The 19198-nt window shown below is 43.7% G+C and overlaps 1 pseudogene; it reads right to left on the bottom strand.

The window, feature by feature from the left end:
* Nucleotides 1-9342: 9342 nt before the first annotated feature.
* Nucleotides 9343-18575, bottom strand: LOC135513612 (chemerin-like receptor 1; annotated as a pseudogene).
* Nucleotides 18576-19198: the final 623 nt, after the last annotated feature.

The raw sequence follows: 19198 nt of genomic DNA, 5'->3' as shown, positions 1-19198 counted from the left end.
GAAGGTAGCCACCATGTCCCTTTGGGTCCTCCCAGAGGAGGGCCTGGAAACCTCCCCTCCCATTCCAAAACCCAAGAGAGTCTTTGAGGTGCCTTGCTGAGGAGACGTTATCCATGCATCTCCCCAGAAAGGCCCTCACCTCTTCGTCCTTAACGCATGGGTTGTATATGTTGACAGTTACAACCCTAAAGTTGTTCTTCGCCAGGCTTGTTATTTCATAGTGGCTCATCGGCTTCTCACCTCCCACTGCTCTTGCCCTTCTCAGGATATCATCGTGTTTTTCCTCTGTATGTAGTGCCACGTCGTATGCTCCCTCCAACGAGTTGCCTTGGAAACAAAACACGTCCTTCACCGTCAGCTTTAGAATCCCCATCAATATTGTCCTTCCAAAAGTTTCCCATCCTAAAGGCTCCAACTCCTTTTCCTTCCAAGCAAACCGAATCGTGTTGGCCAGCCCAATCCCAGGGACCGACCGTGTTGATGAATTTTGCACCATCTCCGCAAGGAGAATGGCGCACCCGTCTCACGTTCTCTTCTCTTCCAAAACAAGGAAAAAATAAAAACCAAAGTGACCGAGCCTATTCTGGTGCAAACAAACACAGAGACAGGAACAATCACCCACAAAACCCAACACCAAACAGGCTACCTAAATATGGTTCCCAATCAGAGACAATGACTAACACCTGCCTCTGATTGAGAACCATATCAGGCCAGACATAGAAATAGACAAACAAGACATCCAACATAGAATGCCCACTCATATCACACCCTGACCAAACAAAACATAGAAACATACAAAGCAAACTATGGTCAGGGTGTGACAGACATGATGTCGGTATACACAAATATGTTGTAAAATCCTGCTTGTATATCCGCAGGGAATGGGAATAATTTATCTTTCACATACGTCCATTTATTGGGACCCATCCCCAACATGAGTGCTAAATAACCACTGGTCTTTATACCCCCCATCAGCATCCCCTGAGATTTGTACACGTTTATGTATAGGGTTGTAGATCAAGAGTATTTCCATATTGTTCAGGGTTAGGAGTTCATTCAACTCTGAGACGATCCTGTCGACAGTTCTATAGAACCCTTTTTTAAGCTTAATAAATTTTGTGGGTTCTGATATCCTTTTGCAATAAAAATCCCGGTCCTTATCTTTGATATTATACCAACTATGGGGGTATGTAATCTTGCTGAGACCTACTTCCCAGGCCTCTGATAACTTCATTGGCTTTGGAAAATTGGTTGTATAATTCGAAATCTGATTATTGCGATATATATGTGCAGACGCATTACTGGGGAGAGTCAGGTAGAAGCCGCTGTGTTCCATGATGCACTCCTGTGTACACACGAATGATGTTGTATTTATAATGTATGAGGGTTTAAGTTAACTCCCGATGCCTCCACCACATCGTGCTCTAATACCCAACTGTTGAACTTTTGGGGTCAGTTTTTGGAGCGGACCAGCACCCATTTTTTTTACCCTTTTCTCTCTTTTGATCTAGAATCTCCTCCACGTGAAAGACTTTGTCTTTACCCAACTGTAACTTCTGTATTTCCTTCTCATAAAAAGATCCCTCTATAAGCTCCCCGTCGTAATCTTTTAACTTGTAGACCGGGGGTATGCGTGGTAGACATTCGGTAACAGTGAACACCTCATCGCTGTAACCTTGCTCAAATCTTTTGTCGAAAACACCCCTCAACTTGGATATACGCATCAAGTCCCCCACTATGAATTTAAAATCTTTTTTTTTTCTTACGGCGAAGGGGGAACAAACCATACAGATTTTTAAAGACTTTTAAAGAGTTTTCAGAAGAGACCTCGGAGAGCTTCCTCCGTATACTCTTATGGAAGCTGTTGTTGTACCCCTTAACTAAATCTTGAACTATATCGATATACAGTGCCTTGCGAAAGTATTCGGCCCCCTTGAACTTTGCGACCTTTTGCCACATTTCAGGCTTCAAACATAAAGATATAAAACTGTATTTTTTTGTGAAGAATCAACAACAAGTGGGACACAATCATGAAGTGGAACGACATTTATTGGATATTTCAAACTTTTTTAACAAATCAAAAACTGAAAAATTAGGCGTGCAAAATTATTCAGCCCCTTTAAGTTAATACATTGTAGTGCCACCTTTTGCTGCGATTACAGCTGTAAGTCGTTTGGGGTATGTCTCTATCAGTTTTGCACATCGAGAGACTGACATTTTTTCCCATTCCTCCTTGCAAAACAGCTCGAGCTCAGTGAGGTTGGATTGAGAGCATTTGTGAACAGCAGTTTTCAGTTCTTTCCACAGATTCTCGATTGGATTCAGGTCTGGACTTTGACTTGGCCATTCTAACACCTGGATATGTTTATTTTTGAACCATTCCATTGTAGATTTTGCTTTATGTTTTGGATCATTGTCTTGTTGGAAGACAAATCTCCTTTCCCAGTCTCAGGTCTTTTGCAGACTCCATCAGGTTTTCTTCCTGTATTTGGCTCCATCCATCTTCCCATCAATTTTAACCATCTTCCCTGTCCCTGGAGAAGAAAAGCAGGACAAAACCATGATGCTGCCACCACCATGTTTGACAGTGGGTATGGTGTGTTCAGGGTGATGAGCTGTGTTGCTTTTACGCCAAACATAATGTTTTGCATTGTTTCCAAAAAGTTCAATTTTGGTTTCATCTGACCAGAGCACCTTCTTCCACATGTTTGGTATGTCTCCCAGGTGGCTTGTGGCAAACTTTAAACAACACTTTTTATGGATATCTTTAAGAAATGGCTTTCTTCTTGCCACTCTTCCATAAAGGCCAGATTTGTGCAATATACGACTGATTGTTGTCCTATGGACAGAGTCTCCCACCTCAGCTGTAGATCTCTGCAGTTCATCCAGAGTGATCATGGGACTCTTGGCTGCATCTCTGATCAGTCTTCTCCTTGTATGAGCTGAAACTTTAGAGGGACGGCCAGGTCTTGGTAGATTTGCAGTGGTCTGATACTCCTTCCATTTCAATATTATCGCTTGCACAGTGCTCCTTGGGATGTTTAAAGCTTGGGAAATCTTTTTGTATCCAAATCCAGCTTTAAACTTCTTCACAACAGTATCTCGGACCTGCCTGGTGTGTTCCTTGTTCTTCATGATGCTCTCTGCGCTTTTAACGGACCTCTGAGACTATCACAGTGCAGGTGCATTTATACGGAGACTTGATTACACACAAGTGGATTGTATTTATCATCATTAGTCATTTAGGTCAACATTGGATCATTCAGAGATCCTCACTGAACTTCTGGAGAGAGTTTGCTGCACTGAAAGTAAAGGGGCTGAATAATTTTGCACGCCCAATTTTTCCGTTTTTGATTTGTTAAAAAAGTTTGAAATATCCAATAAATGTCGTTCCACTTCATGATTGTGTCCCACTTGTTGTTGATTCTTCACAAAAAATACTGTTTTATATCTTTATGTTTGAAGCCTGAAATGTGGCAAAAGGTCGCAAAGTTCAAGGGGGCCGAATACTTTCGCAAGGCACTGTATCTATGCCTGTTGTGAGCTGTAAAATATCGCCACATCCGCTCCTTCAGGGGATCGTTCAACAACTGAAGCTTTCAAATCTGAGTCTGTAGCTAAATGTACTATATTGCGCTTCTTCATGAATTTCTGAAAGTATTATTAAAAAATTATTTTCCGCCATCAGTCTGCTCTTTCTTGGGGGCTCCTCCTTCCTTCAAGATCGAGTCAAAGGCCCGGATCACCTCTGCCCCGCTCTTATTTTTTAAGAACCTTACAAAGGCTATTTTAGAGAAAATATCTATAACCGTTCGCATGTAGCGATTGCCATAATTTTTATCTGCAAGGGCCTGCATGTCACATAGATCCGCCTGAATGTGTGACAAGGGATGAGTAGAAAAAAACTCTTTCTTGGAAATTGTTTTCGTACAGGTTTATGCGTAGTGTATGCATCCTGCTCTGCTAACCACTCATTCACTTTAGCAGCGCTTAACCGACTATCTGTCTCGGTATTTGGGATCTATACACACTTAGAAACCACTTTTTTGGCGCATCATATATTATGGCTTTATACTTCGCCCTTTCTCTATGTTTCAGCCGAGGTCCTGCTTCCATTGTTACAGTCATCAAAGCTTTGCCACTGATCACAAAATCCATGTTTATTTTTAAAATCTTGTTTAGTGTTCTGGGTCTGCATGTCTTGTTCTGGGCTTTATTTATAATGTGTCTGCCGCAAATACAACCCCCCCCCCGGACATTCCTACTTCATAGACAACAACCCTAAGGACAATGCAATAGGGTGGGTGTGGGGTCACCCTCTTTGAAATGTTCAAACACATCCCCCCCAGTTCAACCAGGTCCCTACACAATCATCATGACAACTTGAAAGGATCAGATGCAATATAGATATAAAATAACACACCCTCTAACGCATGACAACAGGAATAGGATGTCCTGGCCGGATGCCCATATTTGGGCATGTACGCATCATCCGGACATAGGGTCATAAATCTTGACCCATGCCGTCTACTTTATTCTCTCTGCAAAGCATCCGAGTGAGCTGGATGAGCAATTATGCAGGTACTTTTCCGAAATGGACGACACAAACTGAATTCGCTAGATTTCTGGATAGGGCTAAGCTCAGAGATTCTTGCCTTGGCAAATCGCACTGTTAAGACACTGATGCTCTTTGCAATCACGTGCCTATGTGGGAGTAGATTCTCGCCCTTCACTAGCATGAAAACTAAATACAGGCACAGAATGTGTGTGGAAAATTATTTAAGACAGACTCTCTCCAATATAACCCAACATTGCAGAGTTATGTGCATCCTTTCAAGCATACCCTTCTCATTAGGGGCGGCAGGGTAGCCTAGTGGTTAGAGCGTTGGACTAGTAACCGAAAGGTTGCAAATTAGAATCCCCGAGCTGACAAGGTACAAATCTGTCGTTCTGCCCCTGAACAGGCAGTTAACCCACTGTTCCTAGGCTGTCATTGAAAATAAGAATTTGTTCTTAACTGACTTGAATAAAGGTAAAATATATATATATTTTTTAACCTGTGGTGAGTTACTCGCAATTTTTGATGAACAAATAAAGTTTTATTTGTAAGATGGCTAAATAAAGAGCAAAATTATTGATTATTATTATATTATTATTTGTTCCCTGGTCCTATAAGAGCTCTTTGTCACTTCCCACGAGCCGGGTTGTGACAAAAACCTCACTCGGTCTTATTTTTAAAAATGGATCGTATAGTGTGTGTGTGTGTGGCAGGCTTACAATTAAAGCAAAAAAACAACATTTGAGAGTGCGCTGACCTGGTGCTAGAGAGGGTATGCAGCAGGAGGTTGAATGTTTGAATGGGTACGGGACTATAACAAGTTTGGGAATAACTGCTTTATAGGATATGTAATTACACTTGACCTTTCAGTGTCACAGCAGATGACGTGACAGATGAATGTTGGCACGGTGGGCTGAATTACATTTCATGGTACAAATCCGATTACACAAAAACCTGTCAAACATAAGATGGGTGATGTGTGGCAGCAAATACAAATACTACTGACTGTCAACATACAGACAATATTCAACATTTGTTACTCGTTTTTGGTGATGACATTTTTTGCATATGGTAGTTTGCATTGCAGCTGATATAGATAACATAGAACCAACATTCTATGAATCATTGTCTTAATCCTTATCATTGAATTGGCAATATGGTCCTTAAAACCTCTACAGGATCGATGGGTCCCCCACGGGACGGTTGAGCTAAGGCTGTAAGGTTGTAAGCAACAAGAACATTTTCCAGGACATGGACATATCTGATATTGGCAGAAAGCTTCAACTCTTATTAATCTAACTGCACTATCCAATTTACAGTAGCTATTAGTGAAAGAATACCATGCTATCGTTTGAGGAGAGTGCACCGATATTAACTTGAAAAGTTATTTATAAACCAATTTGGCACATTTGGGCAGTCTTGATACAACATTTTGAACAGAAATGCAATGGTTCATTGGATCAGTCTAAAACTTTGCACATACACTGCTGCCATCTAGCAAATCTAAATTGCGCCTGGGCTGGAATAATACATTATGGCCTTTCTCTTGCATTTCAAAGATGGTACAAAAAAATACAAAAAAAGGGTTGTTTTTTTCTTTGTATTTACTTTTACTATATCGAATGTGTTACATTCTCCTACATTCATTTCACATTTCAAAAAACTTCAAAGTGTTTCCTTTCAAATGGTATCAAGAATATGCATATCCTTGCTTCATGTCCTAAGCTACAGGCAGTTAGATTTGAGTATGTCATTTTAGGCGAAAATGTAAAAAAGTTAAGGAGCATACACTTGCCCTGAACTTACAGTATTTGTTGAAAGGAAATCAGACATTTGTCGACCTTTTTTATCAGCCTGGGGGAAGAGGTTCCTCTACTCCTTGTAGAGCGCTCTTCCTCATCAAAATCATTTTTTATTTTAGAGACTATAGAGCTCCAGCATTTCTGATTGACATCTTTGGTCATGAACACATACAGAAATGGGTTCAGAAAACTGTTTGCACTAGTCAGAGTCGCAGATATCTTTAGCCCTTCATGAATAAAAGTTAGAAAATTGTAATACTTGGCTCCTGATTGATGAAGACATGGCAAGGCAGCCAGCTAATGAAGAACGTGGCTATCAGTACAGTCATGACTGAAGTTCTTGGAGGACCTGGTCATCCTGTTCATCCTCAGTTGCAGGATGATGACAGAGTAGCAGAAGATGATGAGGAGCGGAGGCACAAAGCTAATGACAGCAACAGTTAGGTGGATGTTTTGGGATGGGTATTTACTTATGCCATCTGTGGTTGTGGTTACAGTACATGACGAGACTGTGAACAAAGGAGTTATTTCCTTTTAAATTGATTGAAATCCGGGTTATTTGATACAAAGGTTTGTGTCTGTCACAATTGCACGTATGACTTAATTTGATTTACAGTAATTTGCATGAAAAAGAGTATGGAATGACTAACAAAATAGAGCCTAGTAAAGTATTCAGACCCCTTGACTTTTATCACTTTGTTACATTAGTCTTATTCTAAAATGGATTACATTGTTTTTTCCATCAATCTACACACAATGCCCCATAATGACAAAGCAAAAACATACATGTTTTGCAAATTTATAAATAAAACAAAAATATTACATTTACATAAGTATTAAGACCCTTTACTCAGTATTTGTTGAAGCACCTTTGGCAGCAATTACAGCCTCGAATCTTCTTGGGTATGACGCTACAAGCTTGGCACACCTGTATTTGGGTTTCTCCCATTTCTCTGCAGATCCTCTCAAGTTCTGTCAGGTTGGATGGGGAGCGTCGCTGCACAGCTATTTTCAGGTCTCTTCGATCGGATTCAAGTCCGGGCTCTGGCTGGGCCACTCAAGGACATTCAGTGACTTGTCCCGAAGCACCCCTGTGTTGTCTTTGCTGTGTGCTTAGGGTCGTTGTTCAGTTGTAAGGTGAACATTCACCCCAGTCTGAGGTCCTGAGTGCTCAGGAGCAGGTTTTCATCAAGTATCCCTCTGTACTTTGCTCCGTTCATCTTTCCCTCGATCCTGACTAGTCTTCCAGTCCCTGCCGCAGAAAAATATCCCCACAGCATGATGCTGCCACCCCCATGCTTCACCGTAGGGATGGTGCCAGGTTTCCTCCAGACGTGATGCTCGACATTCAGGCCAAAGAGTCCAATCTTGGTTTCATCATGGTCTGAGAGTCTTTAGGTGCCTTTTGGCAAACTCTAAGCAGGCTGTCATGTGCCTTTTACTGAGGAATGGCTGTCTGGCCACTACCATAACGGTTGGTGGGTTGCTGCAGAGATAGAGTTCCTCTGTGGAGATGGGAGAACCTATCAGTGGCCATCAGGGTCTTGGCCCCCCCCCCCCCGCCACCCCCGGGGGTCAGCTCTATGAAGAGTCTTCCATTTAAGAATGGAGGCCAATGTGTTCTTTGGGATCTTCAATGCTGCAGACATTTTTTGGTACCCTTCCCCAGATCTGGGACTCGACACAATCCTGTCTCGGCACTCTACTGACAATTCCTTCGACAGCATGGCTTGGTTTTTGCTCTGACATGCACTGTCAACTGTGGGACCATATATAGACGTGTGTGCCTTTCCAAATCATGACCAAGCAATTGAATTTGCGACAGGTGGACTCCAATCAATTTGTAGAAACATCAAGGACGATAAATGGGAACAGGAAGCACCTGAACTGAAGTTTGAGTCTCATAGCAAAGGGCCTGAATACTTATCTAAATGAGGTATTTCTGTTTCATTTTAATAAATTAGCAAACAATTCTAAAACATTTTTCATTCATCATTATGGGATATTGATGATAAGAACATAATTGAATCCATTTTAGAATAAGGCTGTGACGTACCAAATTTAAAAAAGTCAAGGGGTCTGAATACTTTCCGAATGCACTGTATCAGTTAATTTTCTATCCATCAAAACATTGGATTTAAATCAGAAAAAATGCACTCACCACAGACACACACACACAATACTTGCATTTTTACAAAATGTCTTACCCTTTTAGAAGTCAAATTATTTTTGGGGAATAGGTTTGGATAATATGTTGTGTGTATGGACGTCTGCAATATCCAATACATAATTAAATATCCAATTCAGACAGAGTGTAATGCAGGAAATACAAAACTGAGGTATTTGAGGTTTAAAAAGTCAAAGTTTCAAAATTGTATATCAACCCTTACAAAAACGGATAATCCAAAATCAAATTCACATTTCCTGTTGTTGCTGTACGAAACTGGCTCAAAATAAGATCCTACATCGGTATGTGTCAGGTCCTGCAAGCTCTAGTTCTGTCTTAGCTTGATTATTGTCCAGTTGTGTGGTCGAGTGTTGCAAGGAAAGACCTAGTTAAGCTGCAGCTGGCACAGAGCGGCACGTCTTGCTCATCATTGTAATCAGAGGGCTAATATAAATAGTATGCATGCCAGTCTCTCTTGGCTAAGAGTTGAGGAGAGACCGACTGCATCACTTATTTTTATAAGAAACAATGTGTCATCTGGATTATCCAAATAAAGTGTGACCAATATCTCCACAAGACCATACTCAATTTACTCATGAGAGAAACAAATCAAACAGGTAGATTGTTTGACATTATGTTAACATGAGACAAAGAACACGACTTGTGATTTGACAAATACATGACAAATATCATTATTCTCTTAGACCCTCAAGTGCAAATACAACTTACATGACATTTCTACAACGCAACATATTGCTGAACAAAATTGTGTTCTCAGTCTCTACAGCCACTGAGGCCTTACCATCCTCAGACTTTTAGACATGTGTGGAGTCCCTGCGGCTGCTCTCCATGGAGCTGGACCTAGAGGTGTAGTGGCTGGTAGTGCGGTCCTCCTCTCCCATGGCATTCCCCATCTTAGACAGTATGGAGCTGCCTAAGATTAAAATATATAGCATTGGGTTGAGGAAAATGTTTGCTGTGGCTACAGTGGTACCCACCATCAGTCCAGCTTTTATAACCACCAGGTCGTAGCTTTGGTGGATCAACTCAAACAGAACAAAGACATGGTAGGGCAGCAGATGAAGAATGTGGCTATCAGGGCAGTCATAATTTAAGGGCTTGGAGGACTTGATCATCCGGTTGGTCCTCAGTCGCAGAATGATGACGGAGTAACAGAGGATGAGGAATGGGAGCACAAGTCTCCTGATAAACAGACCTACAGTGATCATCTTGTGGCTGTGTTGGTTTGTCTAGTTATTGAAACACATGCTCTTCCCGACATGAGTCTTGGCATCGCTGAACACCAAGGAGGGGATGCTCAGTGCGACATAGGCAACCCAGACCAGGAACACCAATTCAAAGGCCTTGCCAATGGTGGAGTGTTCCTGAGCCCACACTGGAAACGACACTGACACACGGTGGTCAACACTGATGACGACCAGGAGTAATATGCTGCCAAACATCTTCAGGAACATCACAAAACAGCTGAATTTGCACATGAAGAGTTCAAAGATCCACTCCTTTGTTTCCGGGTAAATGATGTTGAAGGGTAGACAGGCACAGAATATGATGTCGGAGACGGCCAGGCTGAGGTACCAGGTGGTGTTGACCATCTTTTTCATATTGTGACCAGCAATCCAGATGACCACGCTATTCCCACAAACTCCCAGAAATAAAAACACATTGACCACCATGAGGGAAATGCATAAAACCTCCATGAAGCATGTATTAGGGGTTTTGAAAGCTACCTTCTCACAGTAGCGTGCCGTGGTTTTGGGGCCTGGGCCTTCAGTGAAGTCCTACACAGTCCCACCCGAATTAATCCACCTCTTATTACCATCATTATGATGCCATGGCTCTAGACACTATACATTTAGACAGAAACGCAGTATAACCAGGCGTTGCGTCACCTTGAAATTGACATTTTTATTCAGAGAACTGCAGGGGAAGAGTACAATACCTTTTCATTGTGCAGCTTCGTTGCCATGCGTGCTTGTTCGTTGAGCTGTAGATCCACTCAGGTGTCCCCAAAAGTTTTCAAAAGCACCATTGTTTGTAAAGTGCCCAGCCGTACTTTGGTGTCTCGTTGCTGCCTTGGTTAGACAACTCAGGTTTGCAAAGCCAGTGTGGCTCCAAACACCAAATCGATCACTTGCAAATAATAGGCATTCCCAGCAGTACAGTTTGCAGTGCTTCTCGGAGCCTGTCTTTGTAGCGTCGGCTTTGTAGCATCGGCGTCTACCTCTCCTGACAATGTCTAACTTTTATTGAAAAGTTTGTTTTGAGAATGGCGTTATAATTATATCCTCGACCAAATCGATATCTTCTCCTTCCGCCATTGTGGGTTGAAAAAACAGTTAAGTAGTACGCAAATTAATTTGTTGATCAATTGTTGATCAATTTCAGTTTCCTAGTTTCCTAGTTTGTAATCCAATCAAAAGACGTGCAGGCACTACGCCTGCAAGCTGGCTCCTGTGTAACACTGGAGCCAGCCAGCAGGTGTACAATAGCCAACTCTAAAGCTGATTGGTTGACACTAAATTTTAATTTCCATTCACTTTAAGCTACAAGCGCCCGCACTGTTGATTCTGAAGGCCTGAGGGCAGATTTTAGATCCCTGGCAACACATGATGGCTGAATACGATTGGATAAAATATCTAACATAAAGATCAGCCCTCCAAATCTCAACCTGGGGCTGGAAGCAGTGCAACCAAGAGGAACGCTATGAAATGAAGAGTGTAACTCTTACTCTGGGGAATAATTTAATACATATTTGTGGGAAAATATATTAAAAAATATATATATTCTGATGATATTTAGGCCAGCAGAGAAGGCCTTGCTGGCCCTGACGGCCCACCACTGCCTCCTCCTCACGAGGAGTAACAAGTGGAATTGCTATAATCCCCATAATCATAACCAAAACCATAAATGGTTTCAGAATCCTCCATTGTGTAGCAGTTCTTTGGCTTGCAATACCTGTCAAGATAAGATATTGTAGTTAGGAAACAATTCCAGTGGGTCAGAAGTTTACATTCACTAAGTTGACTGTGCCTTTAAACAGCTTGGAAAATTCCAGAAAATTATGTCATGGCTTTAGAAGCTTCTGATAGGCTAATTGACATCATTTGAGTCAATTGGAGGTGTACCTGTGGATGTATTTCAATGCCTACCTTCAAAGTCAGTGCCTCTTTGCTTGACATAGTGGGAAAATCAAAAGATATCCTACAAGACCTCAGGAAAATATTGTACACCTCCAAAAGTCTGGTTCATCCTTGGGAGCAATTTCCAAACGCCTGAAGGTACCACGTTCATCTGTACAAACAATAGTACACAAGTATAAACACCATGGGACCACACAGCCATCATACCTCTCAGGAAGAAGACGCGTTCTGTCTCCTAGAGATGAAAATACTTTGGTGCGAAAGTACAAATCATTCCCAGAGCAACAGCAAAGGACCTTGTGAAGATGCTGGAGGAAACAGGTACAAACGTATCTATATCCACAGTAAAACGAGTCCTATATCAACATAACCCGAAAGGCCGCTCAGCAAGGAAGAAACCACTCCACCAAAACCACCATAAAAAAGCCAGACTACGGTTTGCAACTGCTCATGGGGACAAAGATCGTACTTTTTGGAGAAATGTCCTCTGGTCTAATGAAACAAAAATAGAACTGTTTGGCCATAATGACCATCATTATGTTTAGAGGAAAAAGGGGGAGGCTTGCAAGCCGAAGAACACCATCCGAACCGTGAAGCACCGTGGTGGCAGCATCATGTTGTTGGGGTGCTTTGCTGCAGGAGGGACTGCAGTGGGAAATTATGTGGATATATTGAAGCAACATCTCAAGAGACCAGTCAGCAAGTTAAAGCGTGGTCGCAAATGGGTCTTCCAAATGGACAATGACCCCAAGCATACTTCCAAAGTTGTGGTAAAATGGCTTAAGGACAACAAAGTCAAGGTATTGGAGTGGCTATCACAAAGCCTTGACCTCAACCCTATAGAGCATTTGTGAGCAGAACTGAAAAAGCGTGTGCGAGCAAGGAGGCCTACAAACCTGACTCAGTTACACCAGCTCTGTCAGGAGGAATGGGCCAAAATTCAGACAATTTATTGTGGGAAGCTTGTGGAAGGCTACCCGAAACGTTTGACCCAAGTTAAACAATTTAAAGGCAATGCTACCAAATACTAATTGAGTGGATGTAAACTTCTGACCCACTGGGAATGTGATGAAAGAAAGAAAAGCTGAAATAAATCATTCTCTCTAGTATTATTCTGACATTTCACATTCTTAAAATATAGTGGTGATCCTCACAGACATAAAACAGAGATTTATTTACTAGGATTAAATGTCAGGAATTGTGAAAAACTGAGTTTAAATGTATTTGGCTAAGGTGTATGTAAACTTCCGACTTCAACTGTAGGTAATCTACATGTCAGTTTCCTAACATATCCACTTCAAATCAAATGTTATTGGTCACATACACGTGTTTAGCAGATGTTATTGTGGGTGTAGTGAAATGCTTGTGTTTCTAGCTCCGACTGCGCAGTAATATCTAACAAGTAATTTCTAACAATTTCACAACATATACCCAATATACACAAATCTAAGTAAAGGAATGGAATTAAGAATATATAAATATATAGACAAACAATGTCAGAGCAGCATAGACTAAGACACAGTAGAATAAAGTAAATACACCTAAGAGATGAGTAATGCAACATATGTAAACAATATTCAAATGACTAGTGTTCCAGTGATTTCAAGTCTATGTATATAGGCAGCAGCCTTTGATGTGCTAGTGATGGCTATTTAACAGTCTAATGGCCTTGAGATTGAAAAACGGCTTCTATCTCTCGGTCCCAGCTTTGACGCACCTGTACTGACCTCGCCTTCTGGATGATTTTATTTTATTTTTTTATTTCACCTTTATTTAACCAGGTAGGCTAGTTGAGAACAAGTTCTCATTTGCAACTGCGACCTGGCCAAGATAAAGCTTAGCAGTGTGAACAGACAACACAGAGTTACACATGGAGTAAACAATTAACAAGTCAATAACACAGTCAAAAAAAGGGGGAGTCTATATACATTGTGTGCAAAAGGCATGAGGAGGTAGGCGAATAATTACAATTTTGCCGATTAGCACTGGAGTAATAAATGATTAGATGGTCATGTACAGGTAGAGATATTGGTGTGCAAAAGAGCAGAAAAGTAAATAAATAAAAACTGTATGGGGATGAGGTAGGTGAAAATGGGTGGGCTATTTACCAATAGACTATGTACAGCTGCAACGATCGGTTAGCTGCTCAGATAGCACATGTTTGAAGTTGGTGAGGGAGATAAAAGTCTCCAACTTCAGGGATTTTTGCAATTCGTTCCAGTCACAGGCAGCAGATTACTGGAACGAAAGGCGGCCAAATGAGGTGTTGGCTTTAGGGATGATCAGTGAGATACACCTGCTGGAGCGCGTGCTACGGATGGGTGTTGCCATCGTGACCAGTGAACTGAGATAAGGCGGAGCTTTACCTAGCATGGACTTGTAGATGACCTGGAGCCAGTGGGTCTGGCGACGAATATGTAGCGAGGGCCAGCCGACTAGAGCATACAAGTCGCAGTGGTGGGTGGTATAAGGTGCTTTAGTGACAAAACGGATGGCACTGTGATAAACTGCATACAGTTTGCTGAGTAGAGTGTTGGAGGCAATTTTGTAGATGACATCGCCGAAGTCGAGGATCGGTAGGATAGTCAGTTTTACTAGGGTAAGTTTGGCGGCGTGAGTGAAGGAGGCTTTGTTGCGGAATAGAAAGCCGACTCTTGATTTGATTTTCGATTGGAGATGTTTGATATGAGTCTGGAAGGAGAGTTTACAGTCTAGCCAGACACCTAGGTACTTATAGGTGTCCACATATTCAAGGTCGGAACCATCCAGGGTGGTGATGCTCGTCGTGCATGCGGGTGCAGGCAGCGATCGGTTGAAAAGCATGCATTTGGTTTTACTAGCGTTTAAGAGCAGTTGGAGGCCACGGAAGGAGTGTTGTATGGCATTGAAGCTCGTTTGGAGGTTAGATAGCACAGTGTCCAAGGACGGGCCGGAAGTATATAGAATGGTGTCGTCTGCGTAGAGATGGATCAGGGAATCGCCCGCAGCAAGAGCAACATCATTGATATATACAGAGAAAAGAGTCGGCCCGAGAATTGAACCCTGTGGCACCCCCATAGAGACTGCCAGAGGACCGGACAGCATGCCCTCCGATTTGACACACTGAACTCTGTCTGCAAAGTAATTGGTGAACCAGGCAAGGCAGTCATCCGAAAAACCGAGGCTACTGAGTCTGCCGATAAGAATATGGTGATTGACAGAGTCGAAAGCCTTGGCAAGGTCGATGAAGACGGCTGCACAGTACTGTCTTTTATCGATGGCGGTTATGATGTCATTTAGTACCTTGAGTGTGGCTGAGGTGCACCCGTGACCGGCTCGGAAACCAGATTGCACAGCGGAGAAGGTACGGTGGGATTCGAGATGGTCAGTGATCTGTTTGTTGACTTGGCTTTCGAAGACCTTAGATAGGCAGGGCAGGATGGATATAGGTCTGTAACAGTTTGGGTCCAGGGTGTCTCCCCCTTTGAAGGGGGGGATGACTGCGGCAGCTTTCCAATCCTTGGGGATCTCAGACGATATGAAAGAGAGGTTGAACAGGCTGGTAATAGGGGTTGCGACAATGGCGGCGGATAGTTTCAGAAATAAGGGGTCGAGATTGTCAAGCCCAGCTGATTTGTACGGGTCCAGGTTTTGCAGCTCTTTCAGAAGATCTGCTATCTGGATTTGGGTAAAGGAGAACCTGGAAGGGCTTGGACGAGAAGCTGCGGTGGGGGCGGAGCTGTTGGCTGAGGTTGGAGTAGCCAGGCGGAAGGCATGGCCAGCCGTTGAGAAATGCTTGTTGAAGTTTTCGATAATCATGGATTTATCAGTGGTGACCGTGTTACCTAGCCTCAGTGCAGTGGGCAGCTGGGAGGAGGTGCTCTTGTTCTCCATGGACTTCACAGTGTCCCAGAACTTTTTGGAGTTGGAGCTACAGGATGCAAACTTCTGCCTGAAGAAGCTGGCCTTAGCTTTCCTGACTGACTGCGTGTATTGGTTCCTGACTTTTAAAGAATGACCAGGCATCCTCAACTGACGGGATGAGGTCAATGTCCTTCCAGGATACCCGGGCCAGGTCGATTAGGAAGGCCTGCTCACAGAAGTGTTTTAGGGAGCGTTTGACAGTGATGAGGGGTGGTCGTTTGACTGCGGCTCCGTAGCGGATACAGGCAATGAGGCAGTGTTCGCTGAGATCCTGGTTGAAAACAGCGGAGGTGTACCTGGAGGGCCAGTTGGTCAGGATGACGTCTATGAGGGTGCCCTTGTTTACAGAGTTAGGGTTGTACCTGGTGAGTTCCTTGATGATTTGTGTGAGATTGAGGGCATCTAGCTTAGATTGTAGGACTGCCGGGGTGTTAAGCATATCCCAGTTTAGGTCACCTAAAAGAACAAACTCTGAAGCTAGATGGGGGGCGATCAATTCACAAATGGTGTCCAGGGCACAGCTGGGAGCTGAGGGGGGTCGGTAGCAGGCGGCAACAGTGAGAGACTTATTTCTGGAGAGAGTAATTTTCAAAATTAGTAGTTCGAACTGTTTGGGTATGGACCTGGAAAGTATGACATGACTTTGCAGGCTATCTCTGCAGTTGACTGCAACTCCTCCCCCTTTGGCAGTTCTATCTTGACGGAAGATGTTATAGTTGGGTATGGAAATCTCAGAATTTTTGGTGGCCTTCCTGAGCCAGGACTCAGACACGGCAAGGACATCAGGGTTAGCAGAGTGTGCTAAAGCAGTGAGTAAAACAAACTTAGGGAGGAGGCTTCTGATGTTGACATGCATGAAACCAAGGCTTTTTCGATCACAGAAGTCAACAAATGAGAGTGCCTGGAGACATGCAGGGCCTGGGTTTACCTCCACATCACCCGCGGAACAGAGAAGGAGTAGTATGAGGGTGCGGCTAAAGGCTATCAGAACTGGTCGCCTAGAGCATTGGGGACAGAGAATAAGAGGAGCAGGTTTCTGGGCATGGTAGAATATATTCAGGGCATAATGCGCAGACAGGGGTATGGTGGGGTGCGGGTACAGCGGAGATAAGCCCAGGCACTGGGTGATGATGAGAGAGGTTGTATCTCTGGACATGCTAGTTGTAATGGGTGAGGTCACCGCATGTGTGGGAGGTGGGACAAAGGAGGTATCAGGGGTATGAAGAGTGGAACTAGGTGCTCCATTGTGAACTAAAACAATGATGACTAACCTGAACAACAGTATACAAGGCATATTGACATTTGAGAGAGACATACAGCGAGGCATACAGTAATCACAGGTGTTGAATTGGGAAAGCTAGCTAAAACAGTAGGTGAGACAACAACAGCTAATCAGCTAGCACAACAACAGCAGGTAAAATGGCGTTGACTAGGCAACGGGCCGACAGATAAAACATAAACAAGCAGAATGAGGTACCGTGATTAATGGACAGTCCAGCGTGCATCAGCTATGTAGCCAAGTGATCAGTGTCCAGGGGGCAGGGAAGCTGGATTAGTGAGTGTTATCCAGGTTAAAAAAAACTAACAATGACTAAATAGCTTGTAGCTAGTTAGCTAGTTAGCTTCTGGAGGTTCTTGAGTGTGTTCTAAAAATTAAAAAATAATAGCGATTCCGTATCACATTGGGTGAGGCAGGTTACCGGAAGGTATAAACAAATTAAAAATCGAAAAGAGATAAGAGAGTAAATATGGGTCCAGTGAGTGTTTGGGACGAGGCGATTCAGACGGTTAGCAGGCCTGTGCTAACAAGCTAACAGTTAGTAGGCCGGGGCTAAACAAGGTAGCAGTTAGCGCACCGGGGCTAAACAAGCTGGCAGTTAGCAGGCCGAAATACCATGCAAGGAGATAGCAAGGGCTAGAGAGTTAGCCTTTGGGGTGAGTCTGTTTATTCCTCTTCATGCGATGACATCGATAGACCGGTCGTGGGTCCGGGTAATTGTAGCCCAGGAGTATGCTACGGTGGTAGCTATTGTAGCCCAGGAGTATGCTACGGAGGTAGCACAGGTGCTCTGGCGGGGCTATCTTCAGGCTAAGTGGGTGGAAGCGCTAGCCAGCAGTAATCGTCCGGGGTTGCGGTTTAGCTAAATAACTAGTTGTGAAGATCCAGCTGAAAGATGTTCCGTTTGCGGCGGGAATCCGGGGATAAAAATAAATAGGTCCGTTATGCTCTGGTTAGAGTCGCGTTATTTGAACTGGCGAGAGCTTTCCGAGCTAAAGGTTAGCTGATGACCGGTTAGCTGAAGGCCGCTAGCATAGCTGGTAGTTGAGGGGTTCCGGTTCCGAAGTAAATATAAATACTAAATACTTTAGGAAAAAAAAATAGCTACATTGGGTGAGGCGGGTTGAAGGAGAGTATTTGGAAGCTGAGGTTTAGCAAAATGTTTTAAAAGATATGCGAAGAAAAAATATGTAAAAACGAAAAAATACGAAATATACACGGGACAAGGGACACGACACGTCTTACTGCTACGCAGTAGTGGAGCGAACAGGCAGTGGCTTGGGTGGTTGTTGTCCTTGATGATCTTTTGGGCTTTCCTGTGGCATCGGGTGCTGTACGTGTCCTGGAGGGCAGGTAGTTTTTCCCCGGTGATGCATTGTGCTGACCGCACCACCCTCTGGAGAGCCTTGCAGTTGAGGGCGTTGCGGTTGACATACCAGGCGGTGATACAACCAGACAGGATGCTCTCAATTGTGCATCTGGAAAAGTTTGTCAGGGTTTTAGGTGACAAGACAAATTTATTCAGCTTCCTGAGGCCGAAGAGGCGCTGTTGTGCCTTCTTCACCACACTGTATTTGTGGGTGGTCCATTTCAATTTGTCAGTGGTGTGTACACAGAGGAAGTTGAAGCTTTACACCTTCTCCACTGTGGTCCCGTCGATGTGGATGGTGTGCTCCCTCTGCTGTTTCCTGAAGTCCACGATCATCTCTTTTGTTTTGTTGACGTTGAGGGAGGATATATTCCTGGCACCATGCTCCCAGAGCCCTCACCTCCGCCCTGTAGGCTGGCTCGTCATTGTTGGTAATCAAGCCTACTACTGTTGTGTCGTCTGCAAACTTGATGATGGAGTGGAGGCGTGCATGGCCACGCAGTAATGGGTGAAGAGGGAGTACAGGAGAGGGGTGAGCATGCACCCTTGTGGGGCCCCAGTGTTGAGTATCAGCGAAGTGGAGGTGTTGTTTCCTACCTTCACCAGCCTGGGCGGCCCGTCAGGAAGTCTAGGACCCAGTTGCACAGGGCGGGTTTCAGACCCATGGCTTCTAGCTCTTAGTTCTATCAACACATTGACTGTAGTACTCGCGCTGCTAAAACACTCGACCAGTGCTACTCCAACTTCCGGGATGCCTGCAAGGCCCTCTCCGTCCTCCTTTCGTCAAATCTGACCACGACTCCATTTTGCTCCTCCCTTCCTGTAGGTAGAAACTCAAACAGGATGTACCCGTGCTAAGGACTTTTCAACGCTGGTCTGACCAATTGGAATCCATGCTTCAATATTGTTTTGATCCCACGGACCGGGTTATGTTCTGGGTAGCCTCCAATAATAACATT

This window comes from Oncorhynchus masou, chromosome 25, assembly GCF_036934945.1.
Source record: "Oncorhynchus masou masou isolate Uvic2021 chromosome 25, UVic_Omas_1.1, whole genome shotgun sequence".
NCBI lineage: Eukaryota > Metazoa > Chordata > Actinopteri > Salmoniformes > Salmonidae > Oncorhynchus > Oncorhynchus masou.
Note: the sequence above shows the minus strand (reverse complement) of the source record. Positions and strands in the feature narration are given on the sequence as shown.